Source organism: Rhinatrema bivittatum, chromosome 1 (genome assembly GCF_901001135.1).
Source record: "Rhinatrema bivittatum chromosome 1, aRhiBiv1.1, whole genome shotgun sequence".
NCBI lineage: Eukaryota > Metazoa > Chordata > Amphibia > Gymnophiona > Rhinatrematidae > Rhinatrema > Rhinatrema bivittatum.
In genome coordinates this window covers 85,462,584-85,489,891 of record NC_042615.1, presented here as the reverse complement: position 1 = coordinate 85,489,891, position 27,308 = coordinate 85,462,584, and the positions used below count along the sequence as shown (strand labels likewise).

General features: G+C 43.0%; 1 protein-coding gene across 2 annotated transcripts in view; it reads right to left on the bottom strand.

The window, feature by feature from the left end:
- ANXA10 (annexin A10) overlaps positions 1 to 27,308 on the bottom strand; it is a 244,440-nt gene that overhangs the window by 164,565 nt on the left and 52,567 nt on the right. The gene's annotated exons all lie outside the window — the stretch shown is intronic.

The following is a 27,308-nucleotide window of genomic DNA, read 5'->3' as shown; positions in this document are numbered from 1 at the left end:
CTTTGGCATATTGAGGTGGAGGAGGAAGTGGTATCTGACATCATGCTGCTTGTGCTTGCACTTCTCTCTGAGGTGGCCACCCTTTCCTGTGGTACATCCCCACTATGCCTCTGTTTCTGTTGCTCCTCTTCTGTTATGGTTATTGGTGTTTGGGGTGGATCCTTGGACACTGTGACAGCTGACCGTGCCCACGGGGGGCAGTCCCGTGAGGGACCAGAGTGTCAGGCTAAACTCCAGACAGACAAACACAGATTTGAATCTTTTATTAAACAGTATAAGGAACCACCAGAGGTGGCAGTAGTGAGTAGTGGTTGTAGAGCCTGGCTGGGCGCATCTCTCACAGAATGCTGGAAACGGATCCTCTGTAAGGAGTGCTGTAGTGGAAAGAGACTGAGAGTTATGAGCACACAGTAGAATTAGCATTCAGAGTCCCAAGTAGAATAGGAGAGCTCCGAGACAGGGAGAGCAGGCCCTCGAGGAGTGAGTACCTAATCCCTTAGAGCAGGGAGACTCGGTAGAATTGTACTCACTAGCAGTAGCAGAGACTCCACTAGACGAGAGGTCTGGCACCAGAGCAGAGGGCAGGCCCTCGAGGACCAAGTACTTGATTCCGGCGAAGCGGTACTGTAGAGAGAGATGTTTCTTGTACTCACAGATGGTGACTGTAGTTTGTTCTTCCAAGTAGTAGGTAGAAGTTGCAGGCAGCGACACAGGGAACATGGGCCCTCGAGGAACGAGTACCAGTTTCCTGATAGCACCTGAAAGAAGCAGGAGGCCCCTGAGGAATGGGTACCCCATTCGTGACCCCGAAGGGTAGTAAGAGTTCCAGTTAGAGTGGAGTGGCAGAATAGCTTAGGAACGGAGTTCGAATCCCATCCTTACGAATCCTGTTGCTAACTCAATGAGCTAGCAAATGTTGTAGGCAGATATACCCTGGAGTTATGACATCAGAACAGGGGGACGCCCCTGAGGTTCGCACCAACTTGGAAATAAAAGTGAGGGCAGCATTCGCGCGCACGCCCTAGAGGTACCTTGAAGGAGAATGGTGGGAGGCAGCACCAAAGCCAGTCCGGGGACACCGGAGAGGTCAGCAAACAGACGCGTGGTAGCCATCAGTCCAATGTGAGTGGAAGGAGCCGCAAGTAGAGAGAGGTAAGCGGGGCGAAGCCATCGAAGACCGACGGACGCAACATCTTCATACACTTTAGCTACCAACATCTCCTTGATGAATGTGAGACTATTGGACAGGAGGGCAATACTCCCTTTTACCTGTGCATCAAGTGAAAATGTAGCAAGCATGTATGTATTGTTTTCTGTAGAGGTTTCAATCACTTTTGTACCTGGAGCCACAGTGAGAAAAGAAACTGTACCACCTCTGCTTCCATTCTCTTTTGCTCATGGAGGCCCTCTAAGTTTTCCTCCAGAATGCCATTACCTTTACCTACAGGGACAAGGACAATCATTCCCTCAATGCTCTTCATTACTATTTTAGATAATTTCCTGCCTCTTCCCCTGGAACACTATTACTGAACAACACCACATTTCTTCTATGATGGGTTGCTACTTCAGACACATGGCTGGGGACTTCTATCCTGCCACTTGACTGGTGGAAGGGGCCATGGAATCAACTTAAGGAAAAGTCCTTGCTTTTTGAACACCTTTCCTATAGCTTTTAGTTGGAGTTGCAGAAGGATTCTCCAGGCTACTACTTCCACCAACTCCTGATGCCAATGCTAGTGGATGCTGCTTCTGCAGGTGATGCTGCATACCAGCATTTGCCAGATAACACACTTGCTTCCCTCAACTGATATCAAATGAATACACTGAGAAAAAAGCCAGTCCTCCCTCACTGTAAAGTGCTTCCAGATCAGGGATGTCTTTCTGGATCTCATTTCTACATCCTTGGGAACTGATGCTATCACTAGAATTGAGGTCAAAGGTGGACCTTGAGAAAAATATCAGGGGCTTCACTCATGCTCACTTCATGTGCTGCTTTCTCTTGCTGGGAGCTGATCTCAACATCATTTATCTCTTCTATCACCTCATTGGAAGCTGACACTACTGTCTAAACTTCTCAAATTTTCTTTGGCAACCAGCTCTTCAATTTCTTCTTATTCAGAGAATCCCAGACAAGATTCTTCTTCTGAATCTATTGGTGAAAATAGTGCCTTCACTACCTCGGAAGCAAGAAACATAGAGAATATTGCTGCTGGTTTTTGCTGTTGTACTTTTCCTGCCTCTGTCAATGCCCCTGCCCTGTTACTTCCAGTCATGGATGTCTCTCCCACCTTTTCCCTCTGCTCCAAAATAATAGGGAGAGGAACAGGGGGCGGTGGCACATTATCTCTAAATTTCAGTTTCTTCTGCCTTGAGCTACCTTCCATTCCTCCTACTTTGTGGCTAAAAAAAAAGTGTCTCTTTAATTTTGGGACTGCCTATGCACCAATTTCTCTTCTACTACCAACCCTGCAAGGATTTCCTCTACTCCATTTTCCTGACATGATGGAATTTGTTGAAGTGTAGTACCTACTGGGCATTTGTATATTACAAAAGAATTTACATATTGATACTACAACTGTACCTCCACTCACAGTACTGCTCACTGTATAGAGAACTATCTGTCACATACACAGCATAGACACAGACTTATATAGTGTATGTGTGCTGTGCTGTATGCACTAGTTCTGACTGACTCCACTCAAAAAAACCTGTTAAACACTAACAAAACAAAAAAATGGCAGCCTGGTAATTTTTTTCAGTCTCTGAGTGTACACTGTTCACCTCACTAATCTCCACACTGTCTCCTACCCTGACCCCTCCCAACTGAAGAGAAAAATAAAAAACAGCATCAGTGCACTGCCTCTCTTTCTGGCACAGTGAATGAAAACATTGCAACACTGTGAAATTTAGAAGCAGCCCTTTAGCAGTGCCAAATCCAAAAGATTCTAGGCTTTTTAAAATATATGTGAGAGCTTCAACTAACATGTCCTTCTCTGCTAAGAGCTAGAGAGAAAATACATACTGCTTCTTGCACATATTCAGAATTTATAGTGGGAAGACATCAGTGTCAACTGATCAAGATAGCAGCTATAGGCTAGATAGAAAGATGCTTTACTGTGATTTGTTTTCTGAGTGATTTCCTTCCAACTTGTCCTGACTCAGCTTTGACAAGGCTATGAAGTCACACAGCCAAGAATTAGTGTCTATAGTTAACAGATGCTCTTTTGCTCAGTAGGTCACAGCCTACTTGGATGGGCAAAGACTTGAATGAGAAAAATACATGAGTGAAAAAAATGTTTTTTATTTCATTTGTGGGACTTTTCCCACTCATTTTGTAACTGTCTCTTTTTCCTGTTCATGCGCGTGGTCTTCGGAACGGGGTTCCTACTAACACACTGCGTGGGGTGTGATCAAAGCCCCCTCGGTCCGCTGGGGATGGATCGGTTATTTCCTTAGCTAGCTATTCTTCACTTATTTCCATGTACCCATAATACTCGCCTGCAGGGGTCTTCCGATCGTCATGAAAGCCTTCTTCCCGAATCATCAACCCAGAGGTCCCAGCAGAATTTCTGTGGAACGGTCCCCTCAGAAACCTGATCGCTGAACTCAGCGGTGGCCACTCACCAGGTATGTCTGGGGGACTGCCCCGCCACCAAACTACCGGACCTTCTGGAGAGCTAAAATAGCGTCTCCGGTACCTCCTGGCTGGCTCGCCAATGTAACCGTCTCTTTTTAGTCAGTAAGGAGGCCCAGACAACTGATCCGTAAAGAAAAACTTTTATTGCCAGCAAGATGCAGCTAAGACAACGGCTTAGTACAACTGCATGCCACGCCCCCTTAGGAGCAAACCTTTATACACTTTACAGCTCTTATCTTTCACACATGCGTTCTGGTTTTGCTGAACAAACAATTTACAAATTGCTGAATAAGCAATAGCTAGTGTGGTCTTCAGGAGGTGTAGCTTATCATCAGACTATTGTTTCGTCATCTAATTGACAGGTTAGACATTTGCAGCGGCATTCGTATTAATACAATACAAATTATAATTCCAAAATGGAGTTACGTTTCACTAAATGTTAGTGCGTGAGTACGTCAGTACGTTACTACGTATTAGGTTCCATTTGCGTTGCAAATGTTAGTGAATCAAGATGGCTGTGCGTTTCACTGCGGGGATGATGAGACGAGAAACGTCTCCGCGGTGCAGTCTTCAAGGGTTCATGGAATCGAACTCCTTCAATTTCAGGTGTCCACAAATGAAACAAATATAGACTCATTTATTGGTTTTTACCCATTTGTTTCAAACTAATACTCATCCCCCAACTCAGCACCCTGTATAAAATCTATCTTGGTAAAAAGAGACAGCACTGGAGAAGTTCCTGGAGTTTGGCTTCACTTTGCCTGGGCAGTGATGGATATTAGGGATGTGTATTTGTTTGCGATGAAATAGGAAATAGAGACGATATTTCCTATTTTGTCAGGTTTTTTTTGGGGGGGGGGACAAAACGATAAGAAAACCTATGAAATTTCATGTGGTTTTCTTATCATTTTAGGGGGGGGAGGGGGGAGAAAAGGCACATTTGAATTTATAATCTAAATTTACCCAGATAACATTGGATACAGTTACCTAAGTAATTTTACCCAGATAATATTAATTGGATAATTTTATCTGTGTATTTGCGGTGAAATACTTGTCCTGGTAGGTTCCAATGAATATTTGGCTAAAGTTATCCCTAGATGAACCTCTACATCTTTGTGTATGAGAAACCAGTTTTCTTTATAAGCCTTCCCAATAGCTTATGTTTGTTCTTTCTCTTCTATTTCTTATTCTTCTCAAGAAAAACAAGAAAGGCAAAAAGCCCCAAAACAGAACAAAAAATAAACCAAGGTTCACCACAACAGGTTAAAATATTAAATACTCACAAAATATGCAATTTTGAGAATGTTTATACACATAACGATGTTTCCATTGCATAAAAATTTGTGGCATTAATATGAAAATAAAGTTGTGACCGTTTTTTTAGATACAAATAATTAATCTTCGTGGTACATCATGATTACATGAATTTGAGAAGTTTTTATGAATGTTTTGGAAATTATTCTGTTTTAGCTGAAAGTTAACATTATTTATTTATTTTAGCATAATGATTGTTTTGGGGTAAATTTTCAAAGTCTTAGTCTGGATCTACCCTTGTAGGTTAGGCAGTAATGCAGGTAGACTGGATGAATCCATGTTAGTAAATGTTCAGCTGCCTGAAAATTTGTGTGCATTCACAATATGCAGTCTTTTAATCACATTCAAAAGTGGTGTTCCGGGTGCATGATTGAAAACTACATTTAGTACATTTACGGGGCAATGTTCAAAACTTTGCAAATTGTTGCAAATTCCATGGGAACTTTCCCTCATGGACTTTGCACCAATTCTCAAAGGGAAAGTATGTGCATATTTTCCTTTGGAAAATTACCTAGGAAAATGTATCTGCAGAGACGTGCATCTCCTTTTCTTGTAGACACCTTTTCCCCCTGAAAAACAACACATTGTTTTGAAAATGCAAAACTCTTCTTTTTGTATTGTTGCCCCCTGACCAGTTACAGACCCAGGGTGTCCTGTGGCAGCTCAGGGGTAGATTCTATGGAAAAAATGTGAGAATTCTGAAGTAGACTGGCAAACTTTTCTATTACTTTATAAATCGTGTGCGTCTATATAGTTTATCTTCCTTTTATTAGGTGAAGAAAAGGGATCTCAAGTATCAATATAGGGAAGAAATCTCAGGGATAGGGAGAGGAGATGGAGAAGGTGAGAGAAGCAGGGATGTTGAAGAAGGGAGGAGGACTGAAGAGATGCGGTGAAAATCGGGAATCTGGGATGGGAGAAAAGGAGGGAGAGGGATGGAAGTTCTGGGACTGAGGAAGGGGAAGAGGTGAGCTGAGGGGAAGAGAGAACTGAGTGCTGTTCTCTGCTGAGATGCAGCATAGCTGGAAGGCATTAAATGTTCAGCCAACCTATTGCCCCTTAGAATTTTGTTGCCCTAGGCACAGGCCTGGTGTACCTATTGACAAATCCAGGCCTGCCCTGATTTAACTCCACCTCTGAACCTATTTACTATTCCCATAGGTTAACATAGAAACTTAAACATAGAAACATAGAAATGACGGCAGAAGAAGACCAAACGGCCCATCCAGTCTGCCCAGCAAGCTTCGTACTTTTTTTCTTCTCATACTTATCTGTTTCTCTTGGCTCTTAGTAACATTTTGGTTCTATTTCCCTTCCACCCCCACCATTAATGTAGAGAGCAGCGTTGGAACTGCATCTAAGTGAAATATCTAGCTTAATTAGTTAGGGGTAGTAACCGCCACAATAAGCAAGTAGGCACATTGTGGATTCCTGCATGTACTTTTTACCTGAGTACACAGTGGGTAGTTTACAGACACCATATTTACAGAGGTAAGTGGCTTTTGAAAATATCCTCCTTAGATTAAAAAATGTGCACACACAGCAGGCAAGGCATGTTGCTAATGCCTGTGTTTTACACAATCATTCTACACTGTATGCATGCACTTTCAGCTCCATACCTGGCAATATTCAAACACAGTGTACAGAGGGTAGCTTATGTTTGGGCATTGGCTGGAGTTGTGCAGAATGAAAAGCACACATTTGTTTTACTGTTAAGGACCCTATTGAAAATGTATCTCTTTATGTCTGAAGCAAGTATTTATTTAAATTTATTTAAATAATTTATATACCGGAGGTTCCTGTATAATATACATATCATCCCGGTTTACAAGGAACAGTAAGTATGTTATCTGTTTATCATGAAATTTGTTAAGAAATGTTATCAGTATTAGGGAATAAATATTGATAGATCAGTTTTATTCCAAAAGCATCAAAAATACAACTTTCCTACATTTAATTCAGAATTTCTTTTTTTTTTCTTTTCAGAAGAGCTGCTGGTATTTATAACAGATTCTAGTATACAGTATATTGTGATGAGACTGCCTTCTGCCCTCCTTTTTTTTAAATTCTAGTAATGCCTCAGTAGCCTGCAGACTAGAGATGGGCAAATCTGTTTAAAGGAAGTTCATCACCTGGTTTGATTGACCCATGAAAATGATGAAAATCATCATCATTATCATAGTCTATCACCACCATCTCGAGCTATGTCAAAATAAAATATGATTTGGGGGAATAACAAAAAAACAAACCCTACATGGGAACTTGTTTTGATTACTTGAATATCTGAGACTTTGCCTTTAAGGATATTTCCTGTTCTTTCAGAAAAACATTTTTGTGCCGCCAGGAGGATATTGACTTAGCTAAAATCTAATTTGGACAAGCTGTTTTTGCTCAGCTAAGTGTTTGCTTTTCCTGTAAAGAGAATTACAGTGACACCTATATTCCAGCCAGAATGTAAATAGACTTGTGCTAGCCTAGAGCAATTCAATTAGCAGTTAAAAGAAACAAAATGAAGACCAACATCAAAACAAAACAAATGTGAACTACATTTGTGAACAGACATGAGGATGTCAAGTTTTGTAAAACTCCAACTTCCTAACTCTTTCACCTTTATAGCTCTAAATAGCAGAAGAATGAACTTACAGAAGGCGATTGAACAAAATATATTAGATTAAGAAGGAAGACCTAGTAAAAAGAACAAAGAGGAAAGAATGGGAATCTATATATAGCACGTTCAAATGAGTTTAATATACTCATTCTATAATGCACATCATTAACTAGCACTGATAACAAAGTATTAGTACCCCAAAATAGCCATGTTGAAAAAGAATACATAAATTTGAATATTTTATTTATTTATTTTTAATTTATTTGAGTTTTTCTATACCGGCATTCATGGAGATTCGTATCATGTCGGTTTACATAAAACAGGGGTGATCAATACATTATAAACGTGTATAAATATAACATGAGTATACATTTTATACATTTACAAATTATAACAAGTTATAAAAGTGCGCAGGAATAAATCAGTTACAATAAAACAAGGATGGTTCTAACTGGGAAAAGAAGAAGAAGAAGACGATAGAAATTTAACAAGAATAAGAACGTGCAGTGTGTTTGGTATGTCCTCCTTCTAATTTAACTATGCAAATATTGTGATAATGAGTTCATTACACATTACTGTGATTTTGCTAATGTGCATTAAGCTTAACTTGGCTACATTAAGGAAGGTAAAACTACACTGCATCTTTTCTAGAACTTAACTTGTCGGGGGTGGCAGTGCCCCCTGGCTTCCCCTCAGCAGATAATGCCTCCTGCCAAATGAAACCAGACCATTCATCTGTGGAAGTCCATGACTTATTTTTCTGAAGTTTCAGAGCTCCCCCACATACACACATACTTTAACCCCCTTACCTGGAGCAAAAGAAGTCGCCTACCTCATTTCTGTGCCTTCAACGGTCTTCAAATGAATGGCAGCTTTGTTACCTCATAGTATGACCTGCAAGTACCTGTAACGTGTGGGTCAAAATACAAGGCTGCAAAGTCACCCTTCAGATGAGGATTGTATTAGGGGGAAGGTAAACTTTTCTCCTTCTCATCCTTCTGCTTCCCTGGTCCTGGGTAGCAGAATCAATACATTGAAGGGGTGGGTTGGGGGCTTTAGGGTATTGGGGTGAGGGTGAGTCTGGCTTCATATACTGAATTAAGCTGATCTAGTCATTTGTATTTTCTAATACTGATAACATGTCTTACAAATTCAAAATTAATAGATAATATACTTGTCTGGTCTCCTAGATGGCCCTCACAGCTAGAAGGATAGACCATTCTCTGCAGCACCTCCCTCTAAGGCTGCCTGTGATGGTCTGATCCTTGCCAAGAAAGGGGGGGAGGGGGGAGTTGTCAGTTTGGGTTACCTTTTGAGGAGACAGGAGCTATTTCTGTTTCTTTTCTACATTAGGAGTCTACTACTGTTTCTTGGTATTTTTTCTATTTGGAGGAGATTCCTGATAGTCCACTCCCTGCCTGTGAGGATCTGCTTCCTTTTAGAAGAGAGATTTTATTACGATTTGTGATTGTTTTAAGGATTTTGACTGATGTGAAGCCCTGATCCAGTCCTGGTGAAGGACAAATCCCCTGATCCGGATGCCAGGCTAGCCACTGTCCAGGCAAGGGATGGAGCTACACTGTGACAGTGTCACCCCAGATTAAGTTTTGGACTTTTCAGTGTTTTTCTCCTTTTTGGTTGTGAGGAGGTTTTTTTATTTACCCCTCCTCACAGCTTAAAATGCATGCATACACTTACATGATGTAGAAAGTAAAACACATACAGTAGCATGCTGGGGTTATTCCCATTGATTTCTATGAAATTGGGGTAAATCAGCGTTTCAGCAAATATGCAAATGAGGTGATATGGATAGAAGTGTGGGCAGGCATTTTGGGTTTTTTGTTCTTAGAATGCCATGACAATATGATCCAAACATACCTAGTGTCTGGTTGTTGTGCCTATTTCTATAAGGGGCAGACTGTACCAAATGACTTTACATGTCTGAAAAGGAATAATGAGGCTCATGCATAAGGAAATAATCAGTTAATGCATTTCATGACAGAGAATGAAAGACACTGAAATAACTCATGAAATACCCATTTTCACCCTGTTTGCCCCTAGTCAGCCCTCCACACAGTCTGTGCTCTAGTTTAGAATAGTAATCATTTGTATTCACCAGCCTGCCCTAATAATTATTCACTTCAATTTCATTTCACGGCTCAAAATGGGTTAATCAATCCATGTTTATTAACAGTATGATATTGCCCTGGACATCACTATTAACATTAATACAGACCTATGCATGCACATTTGTTTGAAACAAAATAAGAAGTGTCAATGATATTTCCTATTTTGTTTCATGTCATTTTCAAAACAGAATGAAAAAAAAAGCCAATGAGATTTTGGTGGCTTTACTTTATTTTGAAAAAAAAAAAAGATAAAAACTTGAGGCCTAGCCCAATGCTGGGGCTTGGCCCAAGGCTCAGACCAGGTACCTAAGCCTAGACCATGGCTCCAATGTCTTTTCTCTTCTTCTTTTCTTCAAAACAATATTACATCTGCTTTCCAACAATCAGTTAGGATGGTTATTATGCTGATGCTCAAAAGTGGTATAAAATTGCTGGGGGTGTAAAGAGTAGAGATATGAATCGTGTCCTCGATCGTCTTAACGATCAATTTCAGCTGGGAGGGGGAGGGAATCGTATTGTCGCCGTTTGGGTGTTTAGAGTATCGTGAAAATCGTTAAAATTGTGAACCGGCACACTAAAACCCCCTAAAACCCATCCCGACCCTTTAAATTAAATCCCCCACCCTCCCGAACCCCCCCCCAAATGCCTTAAATTACCTGGGGGTCCAGCGGCGGTCCGTAGCTAAATCGGGGGAAGGGGGAGGGCAGGAAAACCGGCACACTAAAACACCCTAAAACCCACCCCCGACCCTTTAAATTAAATCCCCCACCCTCCCGAACCCCCCCCCCAAATGCCTTAAATTACCTGGGGGTCCAGCGGCGGTCCATAGCTAAATCGGGGGAAGGGGGAGGGCAGGAAAACTGGCACACTAAAACACCCTAAAACCCACCCCCGACCCTTTAAATTAAATCCCCCACCCTCCCGAACCCCCCCCCAAATGCCTTAAATTACCTGGGGGTCCAGCGGCGGTCCGGAATGGTCTCCTGCAATTGAATCGTGTTGTCTTCAGCCGGTGCCATTCTGTGCCGCCATTTTGCAAAATGGACCACGCCCCCAGGCCGGCACCACGCCCCCGGTCCCGCCCCCGAAACGCCGCATCCCACCCCCGAAACGCCGCGTCATCCGGTCCCGCCCCCGACACACCCCCAACACGCCCCCTTCAAAAAACCCCGGGACCTACGTGCGTCCCTGGGCCCTGCGCGCGCCGGCGCGCAAGGCCCTGCTCGCGTAAATCCGGGCGGATTTACGCGAGCAGGGCTTTTAAAATCCGCCCGTATATGTATAGAAAATCTTTAGTGCTAATATTAATATTAAAAAGGTACTGCTAAGGATATATAGACACTGATCCTAAACAAAGCAATAATTAAAATAGAAATGATGTACAAACAAGTTATGTTAGGGAAAACTTATGGTTATAATGAAAAAAGGGGGAAATTCTGATTTATGGATGCCTTCACAAACATGAAGCCAAATCTTTTTTAGAGTCATTATAACAGATTTTTATTGACATTGCATAATTATATGAAATACAACTGTCTACAAATTTTCCATTTAAAAATATGAGAGTATTCCAGCACCATGGTTGTTACAAAATGGAACTGGGCACGACTTCATAACAAGTCTGCAGAGACCAGGATGAGAAGTTACCCAGGATGATTTACGTGTGTTGGTTTTGGTCTCTGTGTGAAAAGGCAGCCTTTAAGTAAAAAGGCAGCAACAGTTTGAAGCTGGGGTTAAGATGATCACACCAGCAGGCAGGGGCAGATTGCAGGCAAATATCAGCCTGGGGAATTTTTTGCATAACTGGCCCATGGGGTATCTGTGACTCACTCATGTGCTGTCTGTGGAACATGTGCTTCAACAGCTCCTAAAAGCACACCAAGCGAATCTTTGAAAGGTACATCATGTGACCTGGAAGCTGGCAGAACTGAGACAAAAAAATCTCCACATAAAATTTCACATTTTTCCTATCAAACTAATTAGAGCACATCCTAGACCAGGGATGCCACCCCCCCTCAAAAAAAAAAATTGGGTTACATCTCTTATAGATCCTGGATTCCTAGTCTGGTGTTAAAGTCTTTTGCCAACCAATCAGCTCTTGAACCAGCTGCCAAGTAATGAAACAACCACACTGCCAGAGAGTGGCTCAGAGACACACAGACATTTACTTTGTGTTACTTCTCTTGTGCTCAGTGAGTGGCCCCCCTGCCCCAGCACCGCTGCATCATTATGAAAAAGCTGATGCTTGTGGCCACTCCTTCCTCAGCCTGCAGAATCCCCCTCCTTTTCCCATTCTCTCCCCTTCCTGGCACTTTCATTCTCCAGAAGACTCACCATTTCCACAGCCAGCTGCTCCTCAAAGGTCAGCCCAGCCATCTCAGACAGAAGCCTCACTAACACTGCACAGGGACCTCCTTCTGGTTAACCTTCTCCCTTTCTGACAGTGGCTTGCTCCGCTTCTCAGGGCCTCCCCCACTCCAGCAAATTCTCATTGACTTTGTGCTGCACAGTCTACTGCTTTTATGGTGCCCTAGGCTCTGATCTGCCTACCTACTCCTGGGGGTGTGGGGACTAGAAGGGATCCATTCTGCCTACTTCCTCCAGGGCTTAAGAAAAAGCAAATTAAACCATGGCCAAGACTATAAGCATCATTGCTGCAGTCAAGATTGAAGAGAACCTGGCCCATGAAAACATAGCTCCAAATCAAATTCTGCTTTCCCACGTGGAGCCAGGGCAGGACTGGTCCCAGAGTATTCCCTAGGCAACATTTACAGCCTTGCAACCTCCAGCTTCAGCCTACAAACATGTGCACACACACACACACACAAACACACAATTAAAAATTAAGCGTTTATAATAACATTTTAAATGAAAAAAAAAAAGGCAAAGTACAATCTTCTGAAGAAAAGATCAACACATGTACACTATATTTGCATGAATTGCTGTAGTGCCAACCAGAAAACCTTGCAAAAAAGTATAAAAGACACTTGGAACTCATATGATATTAGGCCCATTATAATGCACAATGGGTGTGGGCCTGGCCCTCAGAAAACCATGAGTAAACTGAATTACAATTACAACATAGTAAATCTCCCTACAAAAAAATTAGCACTAATTGTCAGCACTCAAAGAGTAACAACTCTACTTATGAAAAGGCTATACTGCAAACCCTAAAGCATCAATACACCTGCAATTAGAAAAACAAAACAAGCCAATCTGCTTTAGATTCCTACACAGAAACACCATAACAGAATACTTCATCTCAGTCTGAGACAGGCAGAACACAGACAGACTCTCACCAAATACAGAGTGAAAAGAGATCATAAAGTATAAACAAAAATATGCAGACAAAAACTGAACTGGAGACAACAACAAGCCACTGTATACAAGAAACAAAAATACTGTATACAAGAAACAAGAAATATAAAACATAATAGTAAAACCAGACTTCAAAAAGAGCAAATATTTTAAAATAGCTCATAAAAAGAATATCCAATAAATAAAAACTCAATTTTTTTTTTAAATTCAATGTTTTGAAATATTTTTGGTATTTGTTAGACACATCAAATAATCCCCAGTAATAGGATTTAGTAAGGATTTAAAAAATCCAGTCATCCTAAAATTGCCGTAGATTAGCAGAAGAAAGGGGATGTACAAGCTTTCTCCTTCTTCACGCACACACACACACACACATAAGCAAGCTCCTTCTTACTCACACACACAAGCAGGCTCCTTATCACTTTCATACACACAGAAGTGGGCTCCTTCTCATTCTCTCAAATACACATACACACAAGCAGGTTCCCACTCATTCTATCACATACACAGGCGGACTCCTTCTCACACTCTCACCACACCCAAGCAGGTACCTTCTCACTCACACACACAGAAGTTGGTTCCTTCTCACTCTCTCACACACACAAGCGACCTCCTTCTCACTCCCTCCCACACCCAAGTGGGCTCCTCATTTTCTCACACATACACACAAGCAGGTTCCTTCTCACTCTCGCACACACACAAGGGCTCCTCACTCCTCAAATATACACCACACATACATACAAGTAGGTTTAAATATACAGGCGTGCTGCTACTCACGCTCTCACACTCTCACACTCTCAAGCAGGTTCCTTCTCACTCTCACATACACAGTTTCTCATTTTTTGTTTCTTTCAATGTTGCATCTGACTTTCTTCTTTGATCATGGCAGGCCTGCAGCCTTTCTCATTATCTTCTTTGGTCGTCACTGACATGGGCACCGGTGATGACCTGCAGCCTGCAGCCACTGCTAATATCTTTTCTGGCTGTCGCCTGCCTTCAGCCTCTTTCATTTTCTTCTTCAGCCACAACTGGCCTGGGGTCCAGTGGTGGCCGCAGCCTGCATCCTCTCTCATTTTATTTTCAGCCACTGCTGGCCTGGTCTCCGTTGGCAGCTCACAGCCTGCAGCCTCTCTTATTTTATCCTTTGTCCATTACTGGCTTGGAGTCCACTGGCAGCCACAGACTGCAGACTCTCTTATATTCTTCAATTGCTGCTGGCCAGGGCTCCAGTGACAGCAGGTGGCCTGCAGCCTCTATGTTCTTCTTTGGTCACCGGTGACCTGGATTCCAGTGGCAGCCTGTAAGCTCTCTTAATTTCTTAATTGGCTGTTGTCGGCCCGCAGCCTTTCTTCTCCCGTTTGGGCCTGCTGGCCAGGTTCCAGCTGTGGCTCTTTTGGGCCATTTTCCAGAGTGCGGGAACACTGTACAAACGTCATGCTACTGCCTTTTATCATGTGATCAATTTGACCGGCCCTGCCAGCAGGACTTCAAATCCCAGAATGCCAGTCACCTAGTTTAAGAATGTCTGTGCAGAAAAAGGGGCTGAGTCAGAGGGAGGCTCCCTCAACTCACCAATAGGCTGCTAGTTCCCATTAAAGGAGTCAGAATAGGGTTGCCAACTGGCTCTAGATTTTCAGCTCAGGTTGATCCACTCCTGGTTTTACTCCACGGCAAGCAGACCCTTGTAGTTTTGCTTTTTTTAAGGAATGCATAGGTAGGTAAGAATTACAAGCCAATGCATGCAATGAGGCAAAACCAGGAGTGGATCAACCTGTCCTGAAAATCAGGAGCCAGTTGGCAACCCTAAACCAGAGGGGAAGAGCAAGAAAAGGGAAGGGAAGGAGGAGGTGGAGCCCAAAGGGCACCTGGGCTCACAAGAGAGTACAATGCTAATGAGAATAAGACAGAACCAGATGAACATTTCTAAGCTAGGTTTCATGCCTAGAAAACAGCAGGAAAACTATGGCTATTTTCTGGAGGATTTGGGGAACTGGTTTAGAAAGCAGCAGATTGTTATACTTTGATTCAATGTAATAGAAACCACTGCAGAAAGTTGCCCTAATAGAGCACAACTCATAAAAAACCCAGAGAGGGACAGCTCTAAAAGAAAAAAAAAGACAAAAACAGGGAGAGGAAAAAGGGGGTTATTCAAACTCTAGGGTCTGCTAATGAAGCCTGTATCCAATCTGAACGAGAAGTACTTTTGCTGTACTTTAAGTTTAGTTATTGGCAAGAACATAGTTTGAGAGAGAGAGAGAGACAAGCTCAATATTAGAGGCAGCAGAAAGCCTGAGCTGTATATATCTAGACATATTAGTCTGAAGTTACCTTAACTGGTGCTGGAGCAGCTTGCATGTGCGTTAATTGGTTAATTTGTGCTTTGAAACTCTAATGTTGGACATGCTGAAGCCATGTGGTGAAAGTTCAGTATTTTGGAGCCATGTTTGATCAGCTCTGCTCCTGTCTGCTTTTGCGGAAACTGTGATGTTTAGAACATTTAAGTCTGAAATGTACCCCATCCTTAATTGTCTGTAACTTGTGCTGCAAGTTAAGTAAACTAGAACTGCAAGCTGTTGGAATGTCTGGCATAAAATCCTTTTAGTCTATCTATGCCACCCAGCCCAGAGCAGCAGGACTGTGAGCAGAACGCTACTCCTTATGCTTGGATCTGCTTGGAAACTCAGAGGTTGAGCTGTATTAAGCCTTGCTAAATATTTGTTTCAGACTGCTACTGCTATGCTTGAACGTTAGCTGTTACTGAATAAACAGAGTTTTAGGAATTGAATTGTGGTTTGGTTTGGAGTCATTACCAAAGACTGGAATGGTGCAAAGGGTTTTGGGAAACATATGTAGATAGTAGATAGTTAGCCACAAGGAGATGAAAGTCCAGTTCCATATTTTGTTTTGTTAAAAAGGGGAGATCCCCACATTTTTGTCAAAAACACAGTGAAGCTGAAAATGTTCAACTTCAGTCTTCTGGCAGCTGAGATTCAATGCCAAGAAGTGCAGAGTCATGCATATGGGGAGTGGAAATCCGAATGAACTGTATTCGATGGGGGGGGGGGGGGGGGGGGGGGGGGGGGGGGGGGGAAGGCTGATGTGCACGGAGCAGGAGAGGGACCTTGGGGTTATAATGTCTAATGATATGAAGTCTGTGAAACAATGTGACAAGGCGATAGCAAAAGCCAGAAGAATGCTGGGATGCATAGAGAGAGGAATATCGAGTAAGAAAAGGGAAGTGATTATCCCCTTGTACAGATCCTTGGTGAGGCCACACCTGGAGTACTGTGTTCAGTTCTGGAGACCGTATCTATAAAGAGACAAGGACAAGATGGAAGCGGTACAGAGAAGGGCGACCAGGAAGGTGGAGGGTCTTCATCAGATGACATACGAGGAGAGATTGAAGAATCTAAATATGTACTCCCTGGAGGAAAGGAGGAGCAGGGGTGATATGATTCAGACTTCCAGATACTTGAAAAACTTTAATGATCCAAAGACAACGACAAACCTTTTCCGTCAGAAAAAAATCAGCAGAACCAGAGGTCATGAGCTGAGGCTCCAGGGAGGAAGACTAAGAACCAATGTCAGGAAGTATTTCTTCACGGAAAGGGTGATGGATGCCTGGAATGCCCTTCCGGAGGAAGTGGTGAAGTCTAAAACTGTGAACGACTTCAAAGGGGCGTGGGATAAACACTGTGGATCCATCAAGTCTAGAGGGCATGAATAAAGTGGAGGCGGTAAAACACTGCACGGAGCGGCAGTAGCCACAGCGGCATTCAAACACTGCACGGAGTGGCAGTAGCCACAGAGGCATTCAAACACTGCACGGAGTGGCAGTAGCCACAGAGGCATTCACGGAGCGGGATGCCAGTGGCCAGTAGTTGGTGTTCCACCTTCACGGAGCGGAAGGATGGAGGGCTGCTATTTCCAAAAAAAAAAAATAAAACAAAACAAAAAAATAAAAACAGGGGTGGGTAAGAGTATGGGGCAAGGGGGTGGCCTGCTTGTTACAGCGGTTGCTACCCCTAATTGAGCTGGATGTCACTTGGATGCAGATACAGAGCTGCTCTCTAAATTGGGTGGAGGGGAATTAGGGCTGGAGGGTACTGGAAGCCAATAGTAACAGATGGGAGAGAGAAAAAGGGAAAAAATGGATAAAGTGCGTAGCTTGCTGGGCAGACTTGATGGGCCGTTTGGTCTTCTTCTGCCGTCATTTTCTATGTTTCTATGTTTCTGCATCGAACCTTGCTTTACTGATTGAGACTGGTGTTAAACTCATAGCACAAAGGATCAGCCACAGGTTAGGGATAAGAACCCCTTGGCTTTTTGTGAGAAGTGTAGGACTTACGTGCAGGGGAAATTCTGGCAATAGAAAATAGACTTATGCATAGAGGGCACTACCTCCTTGAAATCCTAAGATCCATAACTTGAAATTGCTCACTCTAACTGTAGAAATCAGCCCCACAGATACCCTGAGACTACGCCCCACGTCACAGTACCATAATGGAATGGTTGTTGCACACTTAGGTCTTGGATACCCTGGATTAGCTGCATTGTTAAATATTGTGAGCTGTGAAAGATTTCTTTCTAAATTGCAAGTCAATCCTCTAATCTGTCAAGACAAATTCCAGTAGCTCTGGATCTGATTTCCAATTTCCTCTTCAGGGATGCTTTCTGTCAATGAAGTAAAAACACAAAAGGAGAACAGCTGTGTGTTAAGTGGACTAACAGTAAAGAAGGAGGTAGTTTACTCAGTTATGAAGCAGCCAGCCAACTTGAATTTAGCATCAACTAATGTGAATAAAAAGACATTGTCAATGTAATTGATTAAATTGCTCATGGAATAATAAAGTCCATATTCAGTAAGCTGGTGAATGTTGCATCCATTGGTCCTCGACGGCTTCGCCCTGTTTGCCTCACCTTATTCACGGCTCCTCCCGCTTACCTGGGAAAGATGGCTACCACACCGTCGTCAAGCCGACCTCTCTGGCGTCCCCAGAACGGCTATGGTGCAGCCTCCCACCATTGCTCCTTCCAGGTACTTACTAGGGTGCGAGCGCGCAACCCACGTCTTTGTACCACCCTTGGTGCGAACCTCGAGGGCGTTCCCTCATGCTGACGTCACGCCATCCGGGTATATTACCTTCATTCATTTGCTAGCTCCCCGAGTTAGCAAGGACTCAAATCCGTTCCTATCTATGCTACTCTGCCGCTTCCGTGCTGCCGCAGAAAGCTCTCTCTCTCTGCCCTTCGGGGTATATGCTAACCTGGGTACCCACTCCTCGGGGGCCCTCTGCTTTATTTCAGGTGCCTTACAGGGAACAGGTACTCGCTCCTCGAGGGTCTGCTCTCCCTGCCTCAGTGCCTGTACATTCTACAACATACCTGGTGGAATCGCATATCAACAGCAAACACCTAGTGAGTACTCTAACTCTCAGTCTCTCTCATCCACAGTATCTCCTCGCTGGGAGACCTGCTGTGGAACCTGCTGACGTCACCAAGTAGAGAAGGGCTCCCTCTGCCGAGGACCCTGAGAATACACCACAGACTGCCTAACTACTGCCATCCCTGGTGGAGATCTTCAAGCTGTACAATAAAGAACTATCCTGTGTTTTGTGTGTACGAGTCTAGCCCAGTGCTGTGACTCCTCAAGGGGCCCCTCCCCGTGGGCGTGGTCATCTCCACAGCACCCAAGGATCCACAAAACACACGTTATCATAACAGTGAATGGCTAAGTTATTTAGATAACTATCTGAATATTCATAAGAACATAAGAACATAAGAAATTGCCATGCTGGGTCAGACCAAGGGTCCATCAAGCCCAGCATCCTGTTTCCAACAGAGGCCAAAACCAGGCCACAAGAACCTGGCAATTACCCAAACACTAAGAAGATCCCATGCTACTGATGCAATTAATAGCAGTGGCTATTCCCTAAGTAAAATTGATTAATAGCCATTAATGGACTTCTCCTCCAAGAACTTATCCAAACCTTTTTTGAACCCAGCTACACTAACTGCACTAACCACATCCTCTGGCAACAAATTCCAGAGCTTTATTGTACGTTGAGTGAAAAAGAATTTTCTCCGATTAGTCTTAAATGTGCTACTTGCTAACTTCATGGAATGCCCCCTAGTCCTTCTCTTATTCGAAAGTGAAATAACTGAGTCACATCTACTCGTTCAAGACCTCTCATGATCTTAAAGACCTCTATCATATCCCCCCTCAGCCGTCTCTTCTCCAAGCTGAACAGCCCTAATCTCTTCAGTCTTTCCTCATAGGGAAGCTGTTCCATCCCCTTTATCATTTTGGTGGCCCTTCTCTGTACCTTCTCCATCGCAACTATATCTTTTTTGAGATGCGGCGACCAGAATTGTACACAGTATTCAAGGTGTGGCCTCACCATGGAGCGATATAGAGGCATTATGTCATTTTCCGTTCTATTAACCATTCCCTTCCTAATAATTCCTAACATTCTATTTGCTTTTTTGACTGCTGCAGCACACTGAGCTGACGATTTTAAAGTATTATCCACTATGATGCCTAGATCTTTTTCCTGGGTGGTAGCTCCTAATATGGAACCTAACATCGTGTAACTACAGCAACGGTTATTTTTCCCTATATGCAACACCTTACACTTGTCCATATTAAATTTCATCTGCCATTTCGATGCCCAGTCTTCAAGTCTTGCAAGGTCCTCCTGCAATGTATCACAGTCTGCTTGTGATTTAACTACTCTAAATAATTTTGTATCATCTGCAAATTTGATAACCTCACTCGTCGTATTTCTTTCCAGATCATTTATATATATATTGAAAAGCACCGGTCCAAGTACAGATCCCTGAGGCCCTCCACTGTTTACCCTTTTCCACTGAGAAAATTGACCATTTAATCCTACTCTCTGTTTCCTGTCTTTTAACCAGCTTGTAATCCACGAAAGGACATCGCCTCCTATCCCATGACTTTTTAGTTTTCATAGAAGCCTCTCATGAGGGACTTTGTCAAACGCCTTCTGAAAATCCACATACACTACATCTACCGGTTCACCTTTATCCACATGTTTATTAACCCCTTGAAAAAAATGAAGCAGATTTGTTAGGCAAGACTTCCCTTGGGTAAATCCATGTTGACTATGTTCCATTAAATCATGTCTTTCTATCTGACATACTTCCCATTGAACGTACTTGGCTAAAGTTATCTTAAAACGTTTAGCAAGATAACTTGAATCTTAACCTGCTATATTTATTATATAACTGACTAAGTAGAAAATAAAAAAATAATTTTAAAAAAACCTGGCAATCAGGGTAACATAGTAATATAGTAATAGCAAAAAAGATCAAATAGTCCATCCATTCTGCCCAGCAAGTTTCTTATGGTAGTAACTGCTGCTCCATGCAGGTTACCCCCAAGCAATATGTTAAGGATAGCAATATTTATAATCCAAACCAAGCAACTGACAATCCCATTATAAAATTATTGCTAGCATTGTTTTTTACAGGATGAAGAGCCTTCTTGATAATTCTTACAATGCTGCTGCTTGAATGTGCTTTGCTGTTTAGGGTAGTAACTGCTGCTCCAAGCAGATTACCTGCATGCACCCTTTTCTTCATTTCCAACTTCTAGTCTTTAGAGATCCACAGTGTTTATCCCAGTTTTGAATTTGTTTACTGTTTTTGCCCTCACCCCCTCTTCCGGAAGCACATTCCAGGCATCCACCACTCTCTCCATGGAAAAGTATTTCCCAATGTTGGTTCTGAGTTGACCCCCTGGAGTTTGATTTCATGATCCCCAGTTCTACAGTTTCCTTCCAATGGAAAAGATTCAAAGATCATGCATCATTAAAATCTTTCAGGTATCTGAATGTCTGTATCATATCTCCCCTGTACCCTTTCTCTTCCAGGGTGTACATATTCAGATCATTCAGTCTCTCCTTATAAGTCTTCCGATACAGAGTAGGGATGTGAATCGTGTCCTCGATCGTCTTAACGATCGATTTCGGCTGGGAGGGGGAGGGAATCATATTGTTGCCATTTGGGGGGGTAAAATATCGTGAAAAATCGTGAACAATCTAAAAATCTAAAAATCGCAAAACCGGCACATTAAAACCCCCTAAAACCCACCCCCGACCCTTTAAATTAAATCCCCCCCCCTCCCGAACCCCCCCCAAATGACTTAAATAACCTGCGGGTCCAGTGGCGGTCCGGAACGGCAGCGGTCCGGAACGGGCTCCTGCTCCTGAATCTTGTTGTCTTCAGCCGGCGCCATTTTCCAAAATGCGCCGAAAATGGCGGCGGCCATAGACGAACACGATTGGACGGCAGGAGGTCCTTCCGGACCCCCGCTGGACTTTTGGCAAGTCTCGTGGGGGTCAGGAGGCCCCCCACAAGCTGGCCAAAAGTTCCTGGAGGTCCAGCGGGGGTCAGGGAGCGATTTCCCGCCGCGAATCGTTTTCGTACGGAAAATGGCGCCGGCAGGAGATCGACTGCAGGAGGTCGTTCAGCGAGGGTTCCGGCGCCTCGCTGAACAACCTCCTGCAGTCGATCTCCTGCCGGCGCCATTTTCCGTACGAAAACGATTCGCGGCGGGAAATCGCTCCCTGACCCCCGCTGGACCTCCAGGAACTTTTGGCCAGCTTGTGGGGGGCCTCCTGACCCCCACGAGACTTGCCAAAAGTCCGGCGGGGGTCCGGAAGGACCTCCTGCCGTCCAATCGTGTTCGTCTATGGCCGCCGCCATTTTTCGGCGCCATTTTGGAAAATGGCGCCGGCTGAAGACAACAAGATCAGGAGCAGGAGCCCGTTCCGGACCGCTGCCGTTCCGGACCGCCGCTGGACCCGCAGGTTATTTAAGTCATTTGGGGGGGTTCGGGAGGGTGGGGGATTTAATTTAAAGGGTCGGGGGTGGGTTTTAGGGGGTTTTAGTGTGCCGGCTCACGATTCTAACCGATTTATCGTTATAAAATCGTTAGAATCTCTATTGTATTGTGTTCCATAACGGTTTAAGACGATATTAAAATTATCGGACGATAATTTTAATCGTCCTAAAACGATTCACATCCCTAATACAGAGCCCACACCATTTTGGTCACTCTTCTCTGGGCTGCCTCCATCTTTCCCTTATCCTTTTAGAGATACGGGTCCAGTACTGAACACAAGTACTCCAGGTGAGGGCTCATCAAGGACCTGTGCAAGGGCATCATCATCTCCTGTTTCCTCCTTGATGCCTTAATCCTAACTTTTCAAAATAAGTTCAATAATGTCAGGGTTGGCACCCAGTCCTCCTCCCAACCCTCCAACTTACCACTTTAATTAAAAATATGGAGTGACCAAAATATGGAGTGACCATAGCCTGAGGACCTCCCTCTACCCAAGATATTTCAATTCCAAACAGGCTCCCAGATCCTTCCTCCCCCCTTCCATACTGTTCTAACAAACTAACAACTCTATTCACTGCCCAACCCCTCGAACTTCCAGACTCCCAGGATTAGCCAGAGCAGAGGAACCATTATCACTCTTGCCATATCCAGCAACGCTGTGACAACAGTGCTGGTAATGTACACTGCCAACATATTGCTGTCAGGTAAGACTCAAGGAAGTCATGCAGGAAAGTGCGGAAAAAATGTGGAGGGGATCTAATGAAACTTTAGGAGGAATGGTCTTAAATCTGGCAGCTAAGATTTAATGCTAAAAAAATGTAGTCCTATATTTGGGTGCAAAAATCCAAGGGAACAGTATAGTGTGCAGGTGAAATATCTCTATGGACAAAATAAAAGCAGGATGTGGAGGTGATTGATTGTATGAGATGGCGAAACAAGTGAAATAGCATTTGCAAATGCCAGGAAGCTTGAGTGCCTAGGAGAGGCATGGTCAGCAGAAAAAGGAGATAATATTGCCCCTGCATAAATCCCTGTGTTCTTTATCTCTTATATTATTATCAGAGACAGTAACTGTCAGCTTCAGAGATGTTTCTGACTTAAACCTCTTTAGTAATGTAAATTTGTGATAAGTTTCCTTTGAGGTTTTTTTTTTTCTTTTTTAAAAACTTCATCTCCATAAAATATTTCACTTTAACTCTCTCTGGCTCCCATAACATATCAGCAGTCCCTTAGATGCATTAAAAAATTGTATTTCTTCTGACCAAATGTATAATTCTTTTAGGGCTGTTGGCTCTGCTCTCATCCCAAGAGATATTCTATCCAGCCTTAGCAGCATACTGCTAGCTGCAGCAGGTACATAGACAGCTTTTCTGAGGGGTCTGAATCTGCCAGTATGAGATCCTAACAGGCTTTTGGCCAGAGAGTTTTCTCAGTTAGTAATTCCATGAGTAAATTAGTTTTTGTCTAATGTCAGTCAGTTTCTCCAGGCACTCTTTCATTCCTCTCAGTAAGGCAGAAGCAAAATTCCTGCATTCTGCCAGTTTTGAAAGTTATCTATGTTTCATTCAATCCTTTTCTTTCTTATCTTCCCTTGTAAGATTATAGCTAACTTTAGTTAAAGCTTTAATTAATAATGGTAAGAAAATTACTAAACACTCACTCACTTCCTTTAAACTTAGGGGCTCGTTTATTAAGTCATAATATTTTTTCTGAAGAGGAAAATACGTTCGTGTTTTACTAAGCTGTGGTACTCAGTATGACAACTTCTTCAATCCTACAATATTTTCCCCAGCAGTAAAATACCACCGGGAAAAATATCACAACTTAGCTGCCCACAGAACTAATGCACGATGGCAGTCCCCGGCTGTGGTGCCACCTTGCCTTAAAGGAGTTAATCAGTCCCGATTAATACCACCCAAGAGTATCAAAAATCCCTGGGTTTTCTGGAGAGCGTTGTCCCGGAAGCAGCAGAAGTGCCCAAAACATTTTTTTTTTAACTTTAGAGACCCTGCAGGCCCCACCTCAACCCCTCCACTTTGACACAAAATACATTAACTCCTCCTAGAAGCCAGCCTCCTCACCCCTCCACCCTAGCCTAGCATCCTAACCCACCCTGAACTTACAAAACTTGCAATAGTGGTCTAGTGGGGGCCCGGAGCACTCCTTAGGTTCCGTACCTGGTGACATCCATTTTCCAAAATAACACCAGCTGCCCCTATCACGTGATAGGGCAAGGGCAACCTACTTGCTGGCTTGTGCCATTTTAGAAAATGTCTGCTATTGTGTCCATAATCTAGGAGGCATTCTATGCCCCCCACTAGATCACTAGGGAAGTTGGTAAGCCAGTGGGGGGCAGGGGGTGGGATGGTGGGCTAGAGTGGAGAGGTGAGAGAATGGGCCACCAGAGAAGTGATTTTATGATAAAGGAAAGGGGTTGGGATAGAGAGTGTGACCAAGCGGCTCTAAACTTAAACCTTTTGGGGGGGGAACTTCAGCCACCTCCAGGGATGGAGGGTGGGTGGGTGAGGTTGGTTGTCCTCCAAAACAGAGCAGTAGCCAGGCCATTGGCAGCTATGGCCAAGTGAAAAGTATGTCCTCACCGTGACAACAACATACAACACACGAGCCAGGAGTCTCTGTTACATGGAGGAGTTTTGATTTTGATTTTGGTCCAGCAGGTTTTTCCTGCTTCTTTAGGCTTCCAGCTCAATCTGAACAAGTACAGAGATCCTGATGCTATTAGCCTTCATTCAAATCTACTAGGGATCTTTTTTCCTCTTATTTTATTTCCTGCCCCAACCTTTATTTTACTCCAGTTATTAAGTGTCAGTCCTATGTTGGGGGCCCGTGCACCAGGGCTCCAATCAGAACCCTGCAGTCATGGGCCCCTAATCCAAACATATGTGTCACTGCCCTCCCCCATACAAATTATACATTTATAATGCCAGATTTTAAATGACAAAGGACATTCCGAGGTAAAAAATCACGTACAACAAAATGCATATTATATCTACATACATTGCTATGGTGCCAACCACAAAACCCTGCAAAAAAAAAGTAAAAGAGAAAAGGTACTTGGAACCCATATGGTATTAGGCCTATGGTAGCGCATGCTAGGTGTAGCTTGGCCCTCAGAAAGCCACAAGTAAACAGAATTACTGTCATGGGGTGCCTTGCTGACGTATGCTAATCTTCAAGTTATTAAATGATCAAACTGTCATTGGGCTAATTCAATCTTGACTTTTACAACCAACTAGAATTCTGTGCTCTTCCCAATGAGGGCTTCTTGAGATCCCGTCCCTGAAAGTTGCATGATTACATATAACCCATCATCGTTAGATGATAGAGGGGTTAAAGGGGCACTTAGAGAAGATAAGGCCATCGCGGAAAGATTAAATGATTTATTTCTTTGGTGTTTACTGAAGAGGATGTTGGGGAGGTACCCATACTGGAGAAGGTTTCATGGGTAATGATTCAGATGGACTAAACCAAATCACGGTGAACCTAGAAGACGTGGTAGACCTGAATGACAAACTGAAGAGAAGTAAATCACCTGGACCAGATGGTATACACCCCAGAGTTCTGAAGGAACTAAAAAATGAAATTTCAGTCCTATTAGTAAAAATTTGTAACCTGTCATTAAAATCATCCATTGTATCTGAAGACTGGAGGATAGCTAATGTAACCGACCATATTTAAAAAGGGCTCCAGGGGGATCCGGGAAACTACAGACCAGTTAGCCTGACTTCAGGTGCCAGGAAAAATAGTGGAAAGTATTCTAAACATCAAAATCACAGAACATATAGAAAGACATGGTTTATGGAACAAAGTCAGCATGGCTTTACCCAAGGCAAGTCTCTCCTCACAAATCTGCATCATTTTTTGAAGGAGTTAATAAACATATGGATAAAGGTGAATCTGTAGATGTAGTATACTTGGATTTTCAGAAGGCATTGACAAAGTTCCTCATGAGAGGCTTCTAGGAAAAAATAAAAAGTCATGGGATAGGTGGGTGATGTCTTTCGTGGATTACAAACTGGCTAAAAGACAGGAAAGAGAGAGTAGGATTGAATGGACAATTTTCTCAGTGGAAGGGAGTGGGCAGTGGAGTGCCTCAGGGATCTGTATTGGGACCCTTACTTTTCAATATATTTATAAATGATCTAGAAAGAAATACGACAAGTGAGGTAATCAGATTTGCAGATGATACAAAATTGATCAGAGTAGTTAAATCACAAGCAGCTTGTGATAAATTGCAGGAAGACCTTGTGAGGCTGGAAAATTGGGTATCAAAATGGTAGATGAAATTTAATGTGGACAAGTGTAAGGTGTTGCATATAGGGAAAAATAACCCATGCTATAGTTACACAATGTTAGGTTTCATATTAGGTGCTACTACCCAAGAAAGAGATCTAGGGCATCATAGTGGATAACACATTGAAATTGTCTAGTTTCCGAGTGCTGCGGCAGTCAAAAAAGCAAACGGAAATGTTGGAATTATTAGAAAGGGAATGGTGAATAAAACGGGAAAATGTCATAATGCCCCTTTTATTGCTCCATGGTGAGACCACATCTTGAATACTGTGTACAATTCTGGTTTGCCGCATCTCAAAAAAGATTTAATTGCGATGGAGAAGGTACAGAGAAGAGTGACCAAAATGATAAAGGGAATGGAACAGCTCCCCTATAAGGAAAGACTAAAGAGCTTAGGACTTTTCAGCTTGGAGAAGAGAAGGCTGAGGGGGGATATGATAGAGTGGTTTAAAATTATGAGAGGTCTAGAATGAGTAGATGTGATCATTTTTTTACTCTTTCGGATAATAGAAAGACTAGGGGGTACTCCATGAAGTTAGCATTTGGCACATTTAAAACTAATCGGAGAAAAGTCTTTTTCACTCAACACCCAATTAAACTCTGGAATTTGTTGCTGCCAGAAGATGTGGTTAGTGCAGTTAGTATAGCTGTGTTTTAAAAAAGGATTGGATAAGTTCTTGAGAAGTCCATTACCTGCTATTAATTAAATTGACTTAGATAATAACCACCGCTATTACTAGCAACTGGTAACATGGAATAGACTTAGTTTTTGGTACTTGCCAGGTTCTTATGGCCTGGATTGGCCACTGTTGGAACAGGATGCTGGGCTTGATGGACCCTTGGTCTGACCCAGTTATGGCATGTTCTTATGTTCTTATGTTCTTAATGTGCGCTTTCCATTGCTGGGCCGACCTTATGGAATTCCTTCCCAATTGGCATCAGAGATTGTGACACAGTAAAGAGCTTCAGGAAGCAAATTAAGACTTATTTATTTCAACCAGCATTTCTGCTAAAGGTACAGGGCAATTCTTTTTTCCTTGTATTTCATTTTATCCTTTTCTGTCCTTTTAATCATTTATTTATTATTTATTTATTTATGATTGTAATGCTCAATTT